The 20830-nt window shown below is 40.1% G+C and overlaps 1 protein-coding gene across 1 annotated transcript in view; it reads left to right on the forward strand.

Moving 5' to 3' along the window:
* The window catches only part of abr (ABR activator of RhoGEF and GTPase), a 488870-nt gene that overhangs the window by 23030 nt on the left and 445010 nt on the right, over nt 1-20830 (forward strand). The window lies entirely within an intron of this gene.

The following is a 20830-nucleotide window of genomic DNA, read 5'->3' on the forward strand; positions in this document are numbered from 1 at the left end:
GTGCTCGGGCCCTAATTAAAGCTGCAAGCAGCGATGAAAAGGGCCCTCGCACCCCTGCCACCGCCACCCGGCGCCTTTAGGAAATGCCTTAAGATTACACTCACCAAATTTGAAGAGGATCAGATCAAAACTGTAGGAGGAGTACGTTAAAGTACAACATCAGGAAATTACGAAAAATGTCCAAAATCTAGGAGGAAGTTCAAAATAGATCACTTCCTGTTGTGTTTAGGGCTATGCTCCAAGAGACTTTTCTGTAGGTATTGGGTCAATACATGCATGTACCAAATTTCATACCTGTACGTGAAACCAGGAGCCGGGGCAAAATGTGGGGGCAATAATTTACCGAATTTGCCCCCCCCAATTCTGAAAACCATATCACACGTAAATTTTCACCACTTCTGAGGCGTGTGCAAAGTTTCATGATTTTTCGAGCATGTTTTGTATTTGCCACACTTCCTGCTACCAGCAGGTGGCGCTATTGCTATAACCAAATATGAGCATGGTCATGTGTTCAGGACAGGACTCTTATCAAACATGTGAAGTTTGGGACAGATTGGAAATTGACCTTTCGCCGAGCCCCGCCCCCCTTAGTTACTGTTGCTACGTCCGACAAACAAATGGTCAAACACGACCAGCGCGACAGATTGCCATGACGGAAAGAGGTATACCCGTGCGTGTCAGTGACATTTTTTGGAGCAATACCTCCGCGATATCCTCCATATTGAGGCAAAAAGGGTTACAGTATGCAGTGGAGGGATATAATATAATATAAAAATACGCAATGAAGGAGACACGACTACTATCTACGTCTCTATCGAGGCTAATGCTTAACGTTACCGGTGTTCATACACATCATTTGTGATATGACAAAGAACAAGGAAACAAGTGTTTAAAAGCATTGTAAGACACTTACTGTTGTGTTTTTGTGTGAAAGAAAAAACTGTCTCTGAAAATAAAAGTGCTGTCAGCAATAATTTCTTATGTGTGTTTTTTCGCATAACACGACTAAAATTTTAAATGCTGCAAGTATGGGAGTTATATTCTCGATGCTGTAGTTTATTTTATCAGTCACAGTATATCATTAATCAAGCTTAATTTGACTTTTCAACTACAATTAGGCAGGTGAACTGAAAGCTTTTACAATCTTTTAGCTATAACTTAGGCCTATATCATTGACAAAAGTATGTGGTGCATTTTATTCCAAAAATGATTTTCTTTCTCAAATTCATGCTTCAAGTTGACAAAGCACAATAAACGAAATCACACAATAACTGTTTAACCAGACATAGCCTTAATTTGCATCTAAATAACTTTCATTGATTGTCTTTCATAATGCACTTACCATAATATTTATTAGGGGGACAACAGATCACAAAAATCGCGGTTGAGACCATAATATTTATTAGTGGGGCAACGGATCATAAAACTCGCGGTTCAGACAATATTATGTTTTTTGAGTTACAGATAGGAGTTTTTCAGATCAGAAAAACAAAACAAAAAAAACTTTAAGTAACTTAGCCATTGATACCACAGCCAGCAGACGTATTTAAGACGCAATGTTCGACACATTTAACTGGGATTGGGGCCGTCCACACTGTTTTATCCATTGTAGGCACCGCTCGCGTTGTGTTTTCGGCTTTGGGAATGGAAAGAACACAACTCCTCCAGACAATCTCTCGGGGTATGTAGTGTCCGATTTACAAACGCCATGGGCGCACGCTTCACCATCTTGCTAATGTTTGTCGGACCTGCTCACATAGTAACGGTTGCTATGATGTGTGATTGGACAATGGCCGTTTTGGGGGAGGGGCCGGCGAAAGGTCAATTGTATGGCTGAGTTACTGCAGGCTGTCTGTGGTTGCCTAGCAACATCGGAACTGCAAGCAACATTAATATTGAACTTATCTGATCATATCACCAGAAGGCCGAAATTGGGTGAACGTTTGTCAGGCCGCCGAGGGCACACCCTTCGACGAAAACTCTAGATCTTCGCAATTTAACGTCACAAAGGCCTTAAGATTACACTCACCAAATTTGAAGAGGATCAGATCAAATCTGTAGGAGGAGTTCGTTAAAGTACAACATCAGGAAATTACGAAAAATGCCCAAAATCTAGGAGGAAGTTCAAAATAGCTCACTTCCTGTTGTGTTTAGGGCTATGCTCCAAGAGACTTTTCTGTAGGTATTGGGTCATTACATGTATGTACCAAATTTCATACCTGTACGTGAAACCAGGAGCCGGGGCAAAATGTGGGGGCAATAATTTACCGAATTTGCCCCCCCCAATTCTGAAAACCATATCACACGTAAATTTTCACCACTTCTGAAGCGTGTGCAAAGTTTCATGAGTTTTCGAGCATGTTTAGGCCCTCTAAAAAGCGATTCACTTTGGAGAATAATAATAATAATTAAAGCTGCAAGCAGCGATGAAAAGGGCCCTCGCACCCCTGCCACCGCCACCCGGCGCCTTTAGGAAATGCCTTAAGATTACACTCACCAAATTTGAAGAGGATCAGATCAAAACTGTAGGAGGAGTTTGTTAAAGTACAACATCAGGAAATGGCAAAAACTGCCCAAAATCTGAGAGGAAGTTCAAAATAGCTAACTTCCTGTTGTGTTTAGGGCTACGCGCCAAGAGACTTTTTTGTAGGTATTGGGTCTTTACATGTATGTACCAAATTTCATACCTGTACGTGAAACCAGGAGCCGGGGCAAAATGTAGGGGCAATAATTAAGCCATTTTGCCCCACCCAATTTTGAAAACCATATCACACGTAAATTTTCACCACTTCTGAAGCATGTGCAAAGTTTCATGATTTTTCGAGCACGTTTTGTATTTGCCACACTTCCTGCTACCAGCAGGTGGCGCTATTGCTATAACCATAATGAGCATGGTCATGTGTTCAGGACAGGACTCTTATCAAACATGTGAAGTTTGGGGCAGATTGAAAAATGTATGGCTGAGTTACTGCAGGCTGTCTGTGGTTGCCTAGCAACATCGGAACTGCAAGCAACATTATTATTGAACTTATCTGATCATGCATATATCACCAAAAGGCCGAAATTGGGTGAACGTTTGTCAGGCCGCCGAGGGCACACCCTTCGACGAAAACTCAAGATCTTCGCAATTTAACGTTGCAAAGGCCTTCAGATTACACTGACCAAATTTGAAGAGGATCAGATCAAAACTGTAGGAGGAGTTCGTTAAAGTACAACATCAGGAAATTACGAAAAATGCCCAAAATCTAGGAGGAAGTTAAAAATAGCTCACTTCCTGTTGTGTTTAGGGCTATGCTCCAAGAGACTTTTTTGTAGGTATTGGGTCATTACATGTATGTACCAAATTTCATACCTGTAAGTGAAACCAGGAGCCGGGGCAAAATGTGGGGGCAATAATTTACCGAATTTGCCCCACCCAATTTTGAAAACCATATCACACGTAAGTTTTCACCACTTCTGAAGCGTGTGCAAAGTTTCATGAGTTTTCGAGCATGTTTAGGCCCTCTAAAAAGCGATTCACTTTGGAGAAGAATAATAATAATAAACGGAGCAAAAACAATAGGGTCCTCTCACCATCGGTGCTCGGGCCCTAATAATAAACGGAGCAAAAACAATAGGGTCCTCTCACCATCGGTGCTCGGGCCCTAATAAACGGAGCAAAAACAATAGGGTCCTCTCACCATCGGTGCTCGGGCCCTAATAAACGGAGCAAAAACAATAGGGTCCTCTCACCATCGGTGCTCGGGCCCTAATAAACGGAGCAAAAACAATAGGGTCCTCTCACCATCGGTGCTCGGGCCCTAATAAACGGAGCAAAAACAATAGGGTCCTCTCACCATCGGTGCTCGGGCCCTAATAAACGGAGCAAAAACAATAGGGTCCTCTCACCATCGGTGCTCGGGCCCTAATAAACGGAGCAAAAACAATAGGGTCCTCTCACCATCGGTGCTCGGGCCCTAATAATAAACGGAGCAAAAACAATAGGGTCCTCTCACCATCGGTGCTCGGGCCCTAAATATTCAGAAGTAAACAGTGTAGCTGACTGAGTGTTTATGTCAGAATGTTTATTTTTAAACCACAGCCTTCTTGGGGCTTCTTTGACCGATACAACTCTCTAATGTCAGAATGTTTATTTTTAAACCACAACCTTCTAAAAATGATATATTTAACGATATCTTTTGCATTTCTCATCCAAACAATGTCAAACTTGGCACTGCACTTACTCGTGCCCGTGGCGAGACACCTGTCGAGTTTGAAATCAATCGGACTAACGGTTCGAGAGATATGCGAGGAACAGACACACACACACACAGACAGACAGACAGACAGACGTTCCTGTAATTTATAGATAGATGTTTGTCAGGCCGCCGAGGGCACACCCTTCGACGAAAACTCTAGATCTTCGCAATTTAACGTCACAAAGGCCTTAAGATTACACTCACCAAATTTGAAGAGTATCAGATCAAATCTGTAGGAGGAGTTTGTTAAAGTACAACATCAGGAAATTACGAAAAATGCCCAAAATCCAGGAGGAAGTTCAAAATAGCTCACTTCCTGTTGTGTTTAGGGCTATGCTCCAAGAGACTTTTCTGTAGGTATTGGGTCATTACATGTATGTACCAAATTTCATACCTGTACGTGAAACCAGGAGCCGGGGCAAAATGTGGGGGCAATAATTTACCGAATTTGCCCCCCCCAATTCTGAAAACCATATCACACGTAAATTTTCACCACTTCTGAAGCGTGTGCAAAGTTTCATGAGTTTTCGAGCATGTTTAGGCCCTCTAAAAAGCGATTCACTTTGGAGAAGAATAATAATAATAATTAAAGCTGCAAGCAGCGATGAAAAGGGCCCTCGCACCCCTGCCACCGCCACCCGGCACCTTTAGGAAAGGCCTTAAGATTACACTCACCAAATTTGAAGAGGATCAGATCAAAACTGTAGGAGGAGTTTGTTAAAGTACAACATCAGGAAATGGCAAAAACTGCCCAAAATCTGACAGGAAGTTCAAAATAACTGACTTCCTGTTGTGTTTAGGGCTATGCTCCAAGAGACTTTTTTGTAGGTATTGGGTCTTTACATGTGTGTACCAAATTTCATACCTGTACGTGAAACGTCGAGCCGGGGCAAAATGTAGGGGCAATAAGTAAGCCATTTTGCCCCACCCAATTTTTAAAACCACATCACACGTAAATTGTCACCACTTCTGAAGCGTGTGCAAAGTTTCATGATTTTTCGAGCACGTTTTGTATTTGCCACACTTCCTGCTACCAGCAGGTGGTGCTATTGCTATAATCATAATGAGCATTGGCATGTGTTCAGGACAGGAGTCTTATCAAACATGTGAAGTTTGTGGCAGATTGAAAATTGTATGCCTGAGTTACTGCAGGCTGTCTGTGGTTGCCTAGCAACATCAGAACTGCAAGCAACATTAATATTGAACTTATCTGATCATGCATATATCACCAAAAGGCCGAAATTGGGTGAACTAGTGCAAAAAATGCCCGTGCAAAATCAGTTTTTGTGTGTGTTTTTAGTAATTGTTGGTTTGGTGTGTGCTCATTGTTACAATTACACAGCAAAAGTTCAGTGACATTTTTATTTGTGCATGGTAAAAAGCACACAGTGAACTCCGAGAAAACGCTATGCTTGAGCAAACAGTTTGTGAATAGGCAACTACAAATGATGCCCGTGAAAGAGACTGTGAACGCATTGAATAGGATATGTTTAGTTGGTGAATAGCATAGGCTATTATTACACAGTAGCGACAACGTTAAGCGCACCAGAATGAAATATAATATTCAGAAGTAAACACTAACAGCATAGCTGACATACAGATTCAGTTTACATCCACAAATGAATAAGCACCTCGATTCAGGGAGCAGTGCAAAGTGCCCGTGCAAAATCAGTTTTTGTGAGCTGATCGCCGTCAAAAAAGTTCAGGAGATATTTCTTGCGATGGCAATATGATCAAAAATAACTTTATATTGATTCAATGGATTAATAGCATTTTGAAAAAAAAAAAAAAAGTCATGAATTTATTGCATTTTTGGGAAAAAATAATCCGTTTTTATAATAAATCTTAAAAAATTCAAATCCAGATTTTGATTTTCAATGTTGTTATAACCTAAAGATTCTATGTGAAAGTTTGAAACAGAAAATAGTGGTTTTCACACATTTAGTGGTTATCTCACATTCGAGAGATATGCGAATAACACACAGACAGACAGACGGACGTTTCTGTAATTTATAGATAGATGGATTTATCACGTTCGGGAACCAAACTATAATATTCAGAAGTAAACAGTGTAGCTGACTGAGTGTTTATGTCAGAATGTTTATTTTTAAACCACAGCCTTCTTGGGGCTTCTTTGACCGATACAACTCTCTAATGTCAGAATGTTTATTTTTAAACCACAACCTTCTAAAAATGATATATTTAACGATATCTTTTGCATTTCTCATCCAAACAATGTCAAACTTGGCACTGCACTTACTCGTGCCCGTGGCGAGACACCTGTCGAGTTTGAAATCAATCGGACTAACGGTTCGAGAGATATGCGAGGAACAGACACACACACACACAGACAGACAGACAGACAGACGTTCCTGTAATTTATAGATAGATGTTTGTCAGGCCGCCGAGGGCACACCCTTCGACGAAAACTCTAGATCTTCGCAATTTAACGTCACAAAGGCCTTAAGATTACACTCACCAAATTTGAAGAGTATCAGATCAAATCTGTAGGAGGAGTTCGTTAAAGTACAACATCAGGAAATTACGAAAAATGCCCAAAATCCAGGAGGAAGTTCAAAATAGCTCACTTCCTGTTGTGTTTAGGGCTATGCTCCAAGAGACTTTTCTGTAGGTATTGGGTCATTACATGTATGTACCAAATTTCATACCTGTACGTGAAACCAGGAGCCGGGGCAAAATGTGGGGGCAATAATTTACCGAATTTGCCCCCCCCAATTCTGAAAACCATATCACACGTAAATTTTCACCACTTCTGAAGCGTGTGCAAAGTTTCATGAGTTTTCGAGCATGTTTAGGCCCTCTAAAAAGCGATTCACTTTGGAGAAGAAGAATAATAATAAACGGAGCAAAAACAATAGGGTCCTCTCACCATCGGTGCTCGGGCCCTAATTAAAGCTGCAAGCAGCGATGAAAGGGCCCTCGCACCCGTGCCATCAACACTCGGTGGCTTTAGGAAGGCAGAGCATGGTTGGGAAATGTACATTTAAGGAGGTATATATAGTAAGAGTATGTCAAAGTCAGTTACAAAATGTTTTGTATAATGGTGATAATAGCATGCTTCATGACTCAGCTAAGTGTTGCTAGCATGTTCAGTCTGTTTCTAGCATGCTTAGTACACAATAATTATGTGGTTAGTACTGCATTACTGTGTTAACCATGTCAGTTTCTGTTGCCAGTAGGTGGCGTTATGACTATAACTGAATATGAGCATGGATGTGTGTTCAGGACAGAACTCTTATCAAACATGTGAAGTTTGGTGCAAATTGGACATTGCCTTCTTGAGTAACAACAAAGTCATGTTTCATTGAATTAGCATTCTTTAGAACTTAGCTAAGCATTGTTAGCATGTTTTAACATGTTGCTAGAACGGCATCAACGTGTTAAACATGTCACTTCCTGTTGCCAGTTGGTGGCGCTATTACTATAACTGAACATTCTCATGTAGATGTGTTCAGGCCATGACTCTTATCAAAAGTGTGAAGTTTGGGGCAGATTGGACATTCCATGCCTGAGTTACAGCAAATTCCTATTTAATTGCAATAATAGCATGCTTTAGCACTTGGCTAAGAGTTTGCTAGCATGTTTTAGCATGTTTCTAGTATGTTGTTAGCATGTTTAACACTTGCTGGCACTTTTTTATATGTTATTAGGAGTCCACAACAGTGTTAAACATGTCACTTCCTGTTGCCAGCAGGTGGCGCTATGACTGTAACTGAATATAAGCATGGTCATGTGTTCAGGACAGAACGCTTATCAAAAGTGTGAAGTTTGGGGCAGATTGGACATTCCATGCCTGAGTTACAGCAAATTCATATTTAATTGCAGTAATATCATTCTTTAGCACTTAGCTAAGTGTTTGCTATTATGTTTTAGCATGTCTCTAGTATGTTGGTAGGATGTTTAGCACCTACTGGCATTTTTTTATATGTTATTAGGAGTCAAGAACAGTGTTAAACGTCACTTCCTGTTGCCAGCAGGTGGCGCTATGACTATAACTAAATATGAGCATGGACATGTGTTCAAGAGATAACTCTTATCAAACGTGTGACGTTTGGGGTAGATTGTACATTGCCTTCTTGAGTAACAACAAAGTCCTGTTTCATTGAATTAGCATGCTTTAGCACTTAGCTAAGTATTGCTAGCATGTTTTAATATGTTTCTAGCATGTTTAGAACTCAATGGCATTTTTAACATGTTGCTAGAACGGCATCAACGTGTTAAACATGTCACTTCCTGTTGCCAGTAGGTGGCGCTATTACTATAACTGAATTTGAGCATAGGCATGCGTTCAGGCCATGATTCTTATCAAACATGTGAAGTTTGGGGCAGATTGGACGTTCCATGCCTGAGTTACAGCAAATTCCTATTTAATTGCAGTAATAGCATGCTTTATCACTTAGCTAAGTGTTTGCTAGCATGTTTCTAGTATGTTGCTAACCTGTTTAGCACTTGCTGGCTCTTTTATATATGTTATTAGGAGACCACAACAGTGTTAAACATGTCACTTCCTGTTGACAGCAGGTGGCGCTATTACTATAACTGAATATTCTCATGTAGATGTGTTCAGGCCATGACTCTTATCAAACGTGTGAAGTTTGGGGCAGATTGGACATTCCATGCCTGTGTTACAGCAAATTCCTATTTAATTGCAGCAATAGCATGCTTTAGCACTTAGCTAAGTGTTTGCTAGCATGTTTTAGCATGTTTCTAGTATGTTGTTAGCATGTTTAGCACTTGCTGGCACTTTTTTTATATGTTTTTATATGTCCACAACAGTGTTTAACATGTCACTTCCTGTTGCCAGCAGGTGGCACTATGACTGTAACTGAATATGAGCATGGTCATGTGTTCAGGACAGAACGTTTATTAAAAGTGTGAAGTTTGGCGCATATTGGACATTGCCTTCTTGAGTAACAACAACATCCTGTTTCATTGAATTAGCATGCTTTAGCACTTAGCTAAGTATTGCTAGCATGTTTTAACATGTTTCTAGCATGTTTAGACCTCAATGGCATTTTTAACATGTTGCTAGAATGGCATCAACGTGTTAAACATGACACTTCCTGTTGCCAGTAGGTGGCGCTATTACTATAACTGAATATTATCATGTAGATGTGTTCAGGACAGAACGCTTATCAAAAGTGTGAAGTTTGGGGCAGATTGGACATTCCATGCCTGAGTTACAGCAAATTCCTATTTAATTGCAATAATAGCATGCTTTAGCACTTAGCTAAGAGTTTGCTAGCATGTTTTAGCATGCTTCTAGTATGTTGTTAGCATGTTTCGCACTTGCTGGCACTTTTTTATATGTTATTAGGAGTCCATAACAGTGTTAAACATGTCACTTCCTGTTGCCAGCAGGTGGCGCTATGACTATAACTGAATATGAGCATGGCCATGTGTTCAGGACAGAACTCTTATCAAACGTGTGAAGTTTGGGGGAGATTGGACATTCCATGCCTGAGTTACAGCAACTTCCTGTTTCATGGCGAAACATCGAAATTTGTAAGGCCGCCGAGGACCCGCCCTTCGACGAAAACTCAAGATCTTCGCAATTTAACGTCGCAAAGGCCTTAAGATTACACTCACCAAATTTGAAGATGATCAGATTAAAACTGTAGGAGGAGTTCGTTAAAGTACGAGGCCTGAAAATGGCAAAAACTGCACAAAAATCTGAGAGGAAGTTCAAAATGGCTGACTTCCTGTTGTGTTTAGGGCTATGCTCCAAGAGACTTTTTTGTAGGTATTAGGTCATTACACGTATGTACCGAATTTCGTGCACGTACGTGGAACGTTGCAGGAGGCGCACTCCGTTGAACTTTTATAGGTGGCGCTATCGAGCCATTTTGCCCCGTCCAATTCTGAAACCTATATCAGATGTAAATTTTCGCCAGTTCTGACGCGTGTGCAAAGTTTCGTGAGTTTTCGCGCATGTTTAGGCCCTCAAAAATGCAATTCAATGCGGAGAAGAATAATAATAATAATAATTAAAGCTGCAAGCAGCGATGAAAGGGCCCTCGCACCCGTGCCATCAACACTCGGTGGCTTTAGGAAGGCAGAGCATGGTTGGGAAATGTACATTTAAGGAGGGATATATAGTAAGAGTATGTCAAAGTCAGTTACAAAATGTTTTGTATAATGGTGATAATAGCATGCTTCATGACTCAGCTCTTGAGTAACAACAAAGTCATGTTTCATTGAATTAGCATTCTTTAGCACTTAGCTAAGCATTGTTAGCATGTTTTAACATGTTTCTAGCATGTTTAGAACTCAATGGCATTTTTAACATGTTGCTAGAACGGCATCAACGTGTTAAACATGTCACTTCCTGTTGCCAGTAGGTGGCACTATTACTATAACTGAACATTCTCTTGTAGATGTGTTCAGGCCATGACTCTTATCAAAAGTGTGAAGTTTGGGGCAGATTGGACATTCCATGCCTGAGTTACAGCAAATTCCTATTTAATTACAATAATAGCATGCTTTAGCACTTAGCTAAGAGTTTGCTAGCATGTTTGAGCATGTTTTTAGTATGTTGTTAGCATGTTTAACACTTGCTGGCACTTTTTTATATGTTATTAGGAGTCCATAACAGTGTTAAACATGTCACTTCCTGTTGCCAGCAGGTGGCGCTATGACTGTAACTGAATATAAGCATGGTCATGTGTTCAGGACAGAATGCTTATCAAAAGTGTGAAGTTTGGGGCAGATTGGACATCCCATGCCTGAGTTACAGCAAATTCATATTTAATTACAGTAATATCATTCTTTAGCACTTAGCTAAGTGTTTGCTAGTATGTTTTAGCATGTCTCTAGTATGTTGGTAGGATGTTTAGCACCTACTGGCATTTTTTTTATATGTTATTAGGAGTCAAGAACAATGTTAAACGTCACTTCCTGTTGCCAGCAGGTGGCGCTATGACTATAACTAAATATGAGCATGGACATGTGTTCAAGAGATAACTCTTATCAAACGTGTGAAGTTTGGGGTAGATTGTACATTGCCTTCTTGAGTAACAACAAAGTCCTGTTTCATTGAATTAGCATGCTTTAGCACTTAGCTAAGTATTGCTAGCATGTTTTAACATGTTTCTAGCATGTTTAGAACTCAATGGCATTTTTAACATGTTGCTAGAACGGCATCAACGTGTTAAACATGTCACTTCCTGTTGCCAGTAGGTGGCGCTATAACTATAACTGAATTTGAGCATAGACATGTGTTCAGGCCATGATTCTTATCAAACGTGTGAAGTTTGGGGCAGATTGGACATTCCATGCCTGAGTTACAGCAAATTCCTATTTAATTGCAGTAATAGCATGCTTTAGCACTTAGCTAAGTGTTTGCTAGCATGTTTCTAGTATGTTGCTAACCTGTTTAGCACTTGCTGGCTCTTTTTTATATGTTATTAGGAGACCACAACAGTGTTAAACATGTCATTTCCTGTTGACAGCAGGTGGCGCTATTACTATAACTGAATATTCTCATGTAGATGTGTTCAGGCCATGACTCTTATCAAACGTGTGAAGTTTGGGGCAGATTGGACATTCCATGCCTGTGTTACAGCAAATTCCTATTTAATTGCAGCAATAGCCTGCTTTAGCACTTAGCTAAGAGTTTGCTAGCATGTTTTAGCATGTTTCTAGTATGTTGTTAGCATGTTTAGCACTTGCTGGCACTTTTTTATGTTTTTATATGTCCACAACAGTGTTTAACATGTCACTTCCTGTTGCCAGCAGGTGGCACTATGACTGTAACTGAATATGAGCATGGTCATGTGTTCAGGACAGAACGTTTATTAAAAGTGTGAAGTTTGGCGCAGATTGGACATTGCCTTCTTGAGTAACAACAACATCCTGTTTCATTGAATTAGCATGCTTTACCACTTAGCTAAGTATAGCTAGCATGTTTTAACATGTTTCTAGCATGTTTAGACCTCAATGGCATTTTTAACATGTTGCTAGAATGGCATCAACGTGTTAAACATGACACTTCCTGTTGCCAGTAGGTGGCGCTATTACTATAACTGAATATTCTCATGTAGATGTGTTCAGGACAGAACGCTTATCAAAAGTGTGAAGTTTGGGGCAGATTGGACATTCCATGCCTGAGTTACAGCAAATTCCTATTTAATTGCAATAATAGCATGCTTTAGCACTTAGCTAAGTGTTTGCTAGCATGTTTTAGCATGCTTCTAGTATGTTGTTAGCATGTTTAGCACTTGCTGGCACTTTTTTATATGTTATTAGGAGTCCATAACAGTGTTAAACATGTCACTTCCTGTTGCCAGCAGGTGGCGCTATGACTATAACTGAATATGAGCATGGTCATGTGTTCAGGGCAGAACTCTTATCAAACGTGTGAAGTTTGGGGCAGATTGGACATTCCATGCCTGAGTTACAGCAACTTCCTGTTTCATGGCGAAACATCGAAATTTGTAAGGCCGCCGAGGACCCGCCCTTCGACGAAAACTCAAGATCTTCGCAATTTAACGTCGCAAAGGCCTTAAGATTACACTCACCAAATTCGAAGATGATCAGATTAAAACTGTAGGAGGAGTTCGTTAAAGTACGAGGCCTGAAAATGGCAAAAACTGCACAAAAATCTGAGAGGAAGTTCAAAATGGCTGACTTCCTGTTGTGTTTAGGGCTATGCTCCAAGAGACTTTTTTGTAGGTATTAGGTCATTACATGTATGTACCGAATTTCGTGCACGTACGTGGAATGTTGCGGGAGGCGCACTCCGTTGAACTTTTATAGGTGGCGCTATCGAGCCATTTTGCCCCGTCCAATTCTGAAACCTATATCAGATGTAAATTTTCGCCAGTTCTGACGCGTGTGCAAAGTTTCGTGAGTTTTCGAGCATGTTTAGGCCCTCAAAAATGCAATTCAATGCGGAGAAGAATAATAATAATAATAATTAAAGCTGCAAGCAGCGATGAAAAGGGCCCTCGCACCCCTGCCACCGCCACCCGGCACCTTTAGGAAAGGCCTTAAGATTACACTCACCAAATTTGAAGAGGATCAGATCAAAACTGTAGGAGGAGTTTGTTAAAGTACAACATCAGGAAATGGCAAAAACTGCCCAAAATCTGACAGGAAGTTCAAAATAACTGACTTCCTGTTGTGTTTAGGGCTATGCTCCAAGAGACTTTTTTGTAGGTATTGGGTCTTTACATGTGTGTACCAAATTTCATACCTGTACGTGAAACGTCGAGCCGGGGCAAAATGTAGGGGCAATAAGTAAGCCATTTTGCCCCACCCAATTTTTAAAACCACATCACACGTAAATTGTCACCACTTCTGAAGCGTGTGCAAAGTTTCATGATTTTTCGAGCACGTTTTGTATTTGCCACACTTCCTGCTACCAGCAGGTGGTGCTATTGCTATAATCATAATGAGCATTGGCATGTGTTCAGGACAGGAGTCTTATCAAACATGTGAAGTTTGTGGCAGATTGAAAATTGTATGCCTGAGTTACTGCAGGCTGTCTGTGGTTGCCTAGCAACATCAGAACTGCAAGCAACATTAATATTGAACTTATCTGATCATGCATATATCACCAAAAGGCCGAAATTGGGTGAACTAGTGCAAAAAATGCCCGTGCAAAATCAGTTTTTGTGTGTGTTTTTAGTAATTGTTGGTTTGGTGTGTGCTCATTGTTACAATTACACAGCAAAAGTTCAGTGACATTTTTATTTGTGCATGGTAAAAAGCACACAGTGAACTCCGAGAAAACGCTATGCTTGAGCAAACAGTTTGTGAATAGGCAACTACAAATGATGCCCGTGAAAGAGACTGTGAACGCATTGAATAGGATATGTTTAGTTGGTGAATAGCATAGGCTATTATTACACAGTAGCGACAACGTTAAGCGCACCAGAATGAAATATAATATTCAGAAGTAAACACTAACAGCATAGCTGACATACAGATTCAGTTTACATCCACAAATGAATAAGCACCTCGATTCAGGGAGCAGTGCAAAGTGCCCGTGCAAAATCAGTTTTTGTGAGCTGATCGCCGTCAAAAAAGTTCAGGAGATATTTCTTGCGATGGCAATATGATCAAAAATAACTTTATATTGATTCAATGGATTAATAGCATTTTGAAAAAAAAAAAAAAAGTCATGAATTTATTGCATTTTTGGGAAAAAATAATCCGTTTTTATAATAAATCTTAAAAAATTCAAATCCAGATTTTGATTTTCAATGTTGTTATAACCTAAAGATTCTATGTGAAAGTTTGAAACAGAAAATAGTGGTTTTCACACATTTAGTGGTTATCTCACATTCGAGAGATATGCGAATAACACACAGACAGACAGACGGACGTTTCTGTAATTTATAGATAGATGGATTTATCACGTTCGGGAACCAAACTATAATATTCAGAAGTAAACAGTGTAGCTGACTGAGTGTTTATGTCAGAATGTTTATTTTTAAACCACAGCCTTCTTGGGGCTTCTTTGACCGATACAACTCTCTAATGTCAGAATGTTTATTTTTAAACCACAACCTTCTAAAAATGATATATTTAACGATATCTTTTGCATTTCTCATCCAAACAATGTCAAACTTGGCACTGCACTTACTCGTGCCCGTGGCGAGACACCTGTCGAGTTTGAAATCAATCGGACTAACGGTTCGAGAGATATGCGAGGAACAGACACACACACACACAGACAGACAGACAGACAGACGTTCCTGTAATTTATAGATAGATGTTTGTCAGGCCGCCGAGGGCACACCCTTCGACGAAAACTCTAGATCTTCGCAATTTAACGTCACAAAGGCCTTAAGATTACACTCACCAAATTTGAAGAGTATCAGATCAAATCTGTAGGAGGAGTTCGTTAAAGTACAACATCAGGAAATTACGAAAAATGCCCAAAATCCAGGAGGAAGTTCAAAATAGCTCACTTCCTGTTGTGTTTAGGGCTATGCTCCAAGAGACTTTTCTGTAGGTATTGGGTCATTACATGTATGTACCAAATTTCATACCTGTACGTGAAACCAGGAGCCGGGGCAAAATGTGGGGGCAATAATTTACCGAATTTGCCCCCCCCAATTCTGAAAACCATATCACACGTAAATTTTCACCACTTCTGAAGCGTGTGCAAAGTTTCATGAGTTTTCGAGCATGTTTAGGCCCTCTAAAAAGCGATTCACTTTGGAGAAGAAGAATAATAATAAACGGAGCAAAAACAATAGGGTCCTCTCACCATCGGTGCTCGGGCCCTAATTAAAGCTGCAAGCAGCGATGAAAGGGCCCTCGCACCCGTGCCATCAACACTCGGTGGCTTTAGGAAGGCAGAGCATGGTTGGGAAATGTACATTTAAGGAGGTATATATAGTAAGAGTATGTCAAAGTCAGTTACAAAATGTTTTGTATAATGGTGATAATAGCATGCTTCATGACTCAGCTAAGTGTTGCTAGCATGTTCAGTCTGTTTCTAGCATGCTTAGTACACAATAATTATGTGGTTAGTACTGCATTACTGTGTTAACCATGTCAGTTTCTGTTGCCAGTAGGTGGCGTTATGACTATAACTGAATATGAGCATGGATGTGTGTTCAGGACAGAACTCTTATCAAACGTGTGAAGTTTGGTGCAAATTGGACATTGCCTTCTTGAGTAACAACAAAGTCATGTTTCATTGAATTAGCATTCTTTAGAACTTAGCTAAGCATTGTTAGCATGTTTTAACATGTTGCTAGAACGGCATCAACGTGTTAAACATGTCACTTCCTGTTGCCAGTTGGTGGCGCTATTACTATAACTGAACATTCTCATGTAGATGTGTTCAGGCCATGACTCTTATCAAAAGTGTGAAGTTTGGGGCAGATTGGACATTCCATGCCTGAGTTACAGCAAATTCCTATTTAATTGCAATAATAGCATGCTTTAGCACTTGGCTAAGAGTTTGCTAGCATGTTTTAGCATGTTTCTAGTATGTTGTTAGCATGTTTAACACTTGCTGGCACTTTTTTATATGTTATTAGGAGTCCACAACAGTGTTAAACATGTCACTTCCTGTTGCCAGCAGGTGGCGCTATGACTGTAACTGAATATAAGCATGGTCATGTGTTCAGGACAGAACGCTTATCAAAAGTGTGAAGTTTGGGGCAGATTGGACATTCCATGCCTGAGTTACAGCAAATTCATATTTAATTGCAGTAATATCATTCTTTAGCACTTAGCTAAGTGTTTGCTATTATGTTTTAGCATGTCTCTAGTATGTTGGTAGGATGTTTAGCACCTACTGGCATTTTTTTATATGTTATTAGGAGTCAAGAACAGTGTTAAACGTCACTTCCTGTTGCCAGCAGGTGGCGCTATGACTATAACTAAATATGAGCATGGACATGTGTTCAAGAGATAACTCTTATCAAACGTGTGACGTTTGGGGTAGATTGTACATTGCCTTCTTGAGTAACAACAAAGTCCTGTTTCATTGAATTAGCATGCTTTAGCACTTAGCTAAGTATTGCTAGCATGTTTTAATATGTTTCTAGCATGTTTAGAACTCAATGGCATTTTTAACATGTTGCTAGAACGGCATCAACGTGTTAAACATGTCACTTCCTGTTGCCAGTAGGTGGCGCTATTACTATAACTGAATTTGAGCATAGGCATGCGTTCAGGCCATGATTCTTATCAAACATGTGAAGTTTGGGGCAGATTGGACGTTCCATGCCTGAGTTACAGCAAATTCCTATTTAATTGCAGTAATAGCATGCTTTATCACTTAGCTAAGTGTTTGCTAGCATGTTTCTAGTATGTTGCTAACCTGTTTAGCACTTGCTGGCTCTTTTATATATGTTATTAGGAGACCACAACAGTGTTAAACATGTCACTTCCTGTTGACAGCAGGTGGCGCTATTACTATAACTGAATATTCTCATGTAGATGTGTTCAGGCCATGACTCTTATCAAACGTGTGAAGTTTGGGGCAGATTGGACATTCCATGCCTGTGTTACAGCAAATTCCTATTTAATTGCAGCAATAGCATGCTTTAGCACTTAGCTAAGTGTTTGCTAGCATGTTTTAGCATGTTTCTAGTATGTTGTTAGCATGTTTAGCACTTGCTGGCACTTTTTTTATATGTTTTTATATGTCCACAACAGTGTTTAACATGTCACTTCCTGTTGCCAGCAGGTGGCACTATGACTGTAACTGAATATGAGCATGGTCATGTGTTCAGGACAGAACGTTTATTAAAAGTGTGAAGTTTGGCGCATATTGGACATTGCCTTCTTGAGTAACAACAACATCCTGTTTCATTGAATTAGCATGCTTTAGCACTTAGCTAAGTATTGCTAGCATGTTTTAACATGTTTCTAGCATGTTTAGACCTCAATGGCATTTTTAACATGTTGCTAGAATGGCATCAACGTGTTAAACATGACACTTCCTGTTGCCAGTAGGTGGCGCTATTACTATAACTGAATATTATCATGTAGATGTGTTCAGGACAGAACGCTTATCAAAAGTGTGAAGTTTGGGGCAGATTGGACATTCCATGCCTGAGTTACAGCAAATTCCTATTTAATTGCAATAATAGCATGCTTTAGCACTTAGCTAAGAGTTTGCTAGCATGTTTTAGCATGCTTCTAGTATGTTGTTAGCATGTTTCGCACTTGCTGGCACTTTTTTATATGTTATTAGGAGTCCATAACAGTGTTAAACATGTCACTTCCTGTTGCCAGCAGGTGGCGCTATGACTATAACTGAATATGAGCATGGCCATGTGTTCAGGACAGAACTCTTATCAAACGTGTGAAGTTTGGGGGAGATTGGACATTCCATGCCTGAGTTACAGCAACTTCCTGTTTCATGGCGAAACATCGAAATTTGTAAGGCCGCCGAGGACCCGCCCTTCGACGAAAACTCAAGATCTTCGCAATTTAACGTCGCAAAGGCCTTAAGATTACACTCACCAAATTTGAAGATGATCAGATTAAAACTGTAGGAGGAGTTCGTTAAAGTACGAGGCCTGAAAATGGCAAAAACTGCACAAAAATCTGAGAGGAAGTTCAAAATGGCTGACTTCCTGTTGTGTTTAGGGCTATGCTCCAAGAGACTTTTTTGTAGGTATTAGGTCATTACACGTATGTACCGAATTTCGTGCACGTACGTGGAACGTTGCAGGAGGCGCACTCCGTTGAACTTTTATAGGTGGCGCTATCGAGCCATTTTGCCCCGTCCAATTCTGAAACCTATATCAGATGTAAATTTTCGCCAGTTCTGACGCGTGTGCAAAGTTTCGTGAGTTTTCGCGCATGTTTAGGCCCTCAAAAATGCAATTCAATGCGGAGAAGAATAATAATAATAATTAAAGCTGCAAGCAGCGATGAAAAGGGCCCTCGCACCCCTGCCACCGCCACCCGGCACCTTTAGGAAAGGCCTTAAGATTACACTCACCAAATTTGAAGAGGATCAGATCAAAACTGTAGGAGGAGTTTGTTAAAGTACAACATCAGGAAATGGCAAAAACTGCCCAAAATCTGACAGGAAGTTCAAAATAACTGACTTCCTGTTGTGTTTAGGGCTATGCTCCAAGAGACTTTTTTGTAGGTATTGGGTCTTTACATGTGTGTACCAAATTTCATACCTGTACGTGAAACGTCGAGCCGGGGCAAAATGTAGGGGCAATAAGTAAGCCATTTTGCCCCACCCAATTTTTAAAACCACATCACACGTAAATTGTCACCACTTCTGAAGCGTGTGCAAAGTTTCATGATTTTTCGAGCACGTTTTGTATTTGCCACACTTCCTGCTACCAGCAGGTGGTGTTATTGCTATAATCATAATGAGCATTGGCATGTGTTCAGGACAGGAGTCTTATCAAACATGTGAAGTTTGTGGCAGATTGAAAATTGTATGCCTGAGTTACTGCAGGCTGTCTGTGGTTGCCTAGCAACATCAGAACTGCAAGCAACATTAATATTGAACTTATCTGATCATGCATATATCACCAAAAGGCCGAAATTGGGTGAACTAGTGCAAAAAATGCCCGTGCAAAATCAGTTTTTGTGTGTGTTTTCAGTAATTGTTGGTTTGGTGTGTGCTCATTGTTACAATTACACAGCAAAAGTTCAGTGACATTTTTATTTGTGCATGGTAAAAAGCACACAGTGAACTCCGAGAAAACGCTATGCTTGAGCAAACAGTTTGTGAATAGGCAACTACAAATGATGCCCGTGAAAGAGACTGTGAACGCATTGAATAGGATATGTTTAGTTGGTGAATAGCATAGGCTATTATTACACAGTAGCGACAACGTTAAGCGCACCAGAATGAAATATAATATTCAGAAGTAAACACTAACAGCATAGCTGACATACAGATTCAGTTTACATCCACAAATGAATAAGCACCTCGATTCAGGGAGCAGTGCAAAGTGCCCGTGCAAAATCAGTTTTTGTGAGCTGATCGCCGTCAAAAAAGTTCAGGAGATATTTCTTGCGATGGCAATATGATCAAAAATAACTTTATATTGATTCAATGGATTAATAGCATTTTGAAAAAAAAAAAAAAAGTCATGAATTTATTGCATTTTTGGGAAAAAATAATCCGTTTTTATAATAAATCTTAAAAAATTCAAATCCAGATTTTGATTTTCAATGTTGTTATAACCTAAAGATTCTATGTGAAAGTTTGAAACAGAAAATAGTGGTTTTCACACATTTAGTGGTTATCTCACATTCGAGAGATATGCGAATAACACACAGACAGACAGACGGACGTTTCTGTAATTTATAGATAGATGGATTTATCACGTTCGGGAACCAAACTATAATATTCAGAAGTAAACAGTGTAGCTGACTGAGTGTTTATGTCAGAATGTTTATTTTTAAACCACAGCCTTCTTGGGGCTTCTTTGACCGATACAACTCTCTAATGTCAGAATGTTTATTTTTAAACCACAACCTTCTAAAAATGATATATTTAACGATATCTTTTGCATTTCTCATCCAAACAATGTCAAACTTGGCACTGCACTTACTCGTGCCCGTGGCGAGACACCTGTCGAGTTTGAAATCAATCGGACTAACGGTTCGAGAGATATGCGAGGAACAGACACACACACACACAGACAGACAGACAGACAGACGTTCCTGTAATTTATAGATAGATGTTTGTCAGGCCGCCGAGGGCACACCCTTCGACGAAAACTCTAGATCTTCGCAATTTAACGTCACAAAGGCCTTAAGATTACACTCACCAAATTTGAAGAGTATCGGATCAAATCTGTAGGAGGAGTTCGTTAAAGTACAACATCAGGAAATTACGAAAAATGCCCAAAATCCAGGAGGAAGTTCAAAATAGCTCACTTCCTGTTGTGTTTAGGGCTATGCTCCAAGAGACTTTTCTGTAGGTATTGGGTCATTACATGTATGTACCAAATTTCATACCTGTACGTGAAACCAGGAGCCGGGGCAAAATGTGGGGGCAATAATTTACCGAATTTGCCCCCCCCAATTCTGAAAACCATATCACACGTAAATTTTCACCACTTCTGAAGCGTGTGCAAAGTTTCATGAGTTTTCGAGCATGTTTAGGCCCT

This window comes from Squalius cephalus, assembly GCF_949319135.1.
Source record: "Squalius cephalus genome assembly, chromosome: 5".
Taxonomy (NCBI): Eukaryota; Metazoa; Chordata; class Actinopteri; order Cypriniformes; family Leuciscidae; genus Squalius; species Squalius cephalus.